This window comes from Microtus ochrogaster, chromosome 5 (assembly GCF_000317375.1).
Source record: "Microtus ochrogaster isolate Prairie Vole_2 chromosome 5, MicOch1.0, whole genome shotgun sequence".
NCBI lineage: Eukaryota > Metazoa > Chordata > Mammalia > Rodentia > Cricetidae > Microtus > Microtus ochrogaster.
This window is the reverse complement of record NC_022012.1, coordinates 81,330,238-81,331,696: the sequence shown is the minus strand read 5'-3', so window position 1 is coordinate 81,331,696 and position 1,459 is coordinate 81,330,238.

The following is a 1,459-nucleotide window of genomic DNA, read 5'->3' as shown; positions in this document are numbered from 1 at the left end:
CAGCTGATGGTGGCAGCCAATCACAGGGTGACCCATGTGCCAATTCCATATATAAGCAGCCGCCATTGTGCCCCCGGCTCTCTCTCTCTAGCGTCTAGCGTGTCTCTCTATCTACCGTCTCTCCCTAGCGTCTCTCGCGTCTCCCTCTAATCTCTCTCTTGCTCTCTCGTTTCCTGCCCCCCTTTGCTTTATGCTCTCCCTCAACCAAATGCACTCCAGTAAAGCGTGATCTGAGAAGAATCCTTGTGTGGTGGGTGTTTCTTCCTCGCCGGTCAAGAAGCCCCCCCCAGGAAGGTCTTCTTTATGGAGCACTATCTAGAAGAAGCTCTCAGAACTCTTGTGGCTGCATGAGTAACTCTTGAAACACTCCCTGCACCTGATAGATACCGTCTGAGCCTCAGGATTTCTTTTTTTAAATCTAGTTATACTGTCAAAAGAGTTTTCTTATTTGCATTAGAGGATGTATTACAGGGTACCCTATTAGACCGGAGTTCATTATGTAGCCTTGGCTGGCCTTATATTTACAATCCTCCTGCCTTAGCCTCCAGTACTGGTACCACAAGCATGTCTCAATTCTCAGCTGTAAATCAGTCTACTTAAGAACAGAGTATTGGTGTGCACCTTTAATTTCAGCACTCAGACGGCAGAGGCAGGTGGATCCCTATGAGTTTAAGGCCAGCCTGGTCTACAGAGCGAGTTGCAGGACAGTCAGGGATATATAGGGGGAGAAAAAGGAGTGTTAAAGATGTCTATGAAAATTCATACCTGTAATCCCAGCACTAAGCAGAGACCAGAATTACTTCAGATTTGAGGACAGCCTGGTTTACATAGGGTGTTCCAGACCCATTGTGGCTACATTATAAGATCTGAGGGTGGGGTGGGGTGGAGTGGAGCTGCCTTTGAGAGAGATGACGTATATCAAACAAGACCAAAATAATCAAAACTAGTATAGCTATAGACCCTATATTATTGGAAAGCAGTAGGCTTTAAAAAAAAAAAAAAGACGGGTTTTCTGTGTAGCTTTGACTGTCCTAAAACTTGCTATGTAGACTAGGCTAGTCTTGAATTTATAGAGATCTGCCTGCCTCTGCCTCCTAAGTGCTGAGATTAATGGCATGTGCCACCACAACCCAGCCAAGCAATAGACTTTTATGCTAGACTTTGATATTCCACTTATATCTTGTTGCTGGCTTTTGTTATTTGTGTTTTTGAAAATCCTGTAGCTCATGATTACTTGGAATTCATTATAAGTCCAGACTAGGCTCAAATTCACGGTAGTCTCCTTTCTTTAGCCTCTCGAGTATTGGGGATATGGACATAAACCACCATGACTGACTTTGACATATTTTAATTTTTTTTTTTTTTTTTTTTTTTGGTTTTTCAAGACAGGGTTTCTCTGTGGCTTTGGAGCCTGTCCTGGCACTAGCTCTGTAGACCAGGCTGGTCTCGAACTCACAGA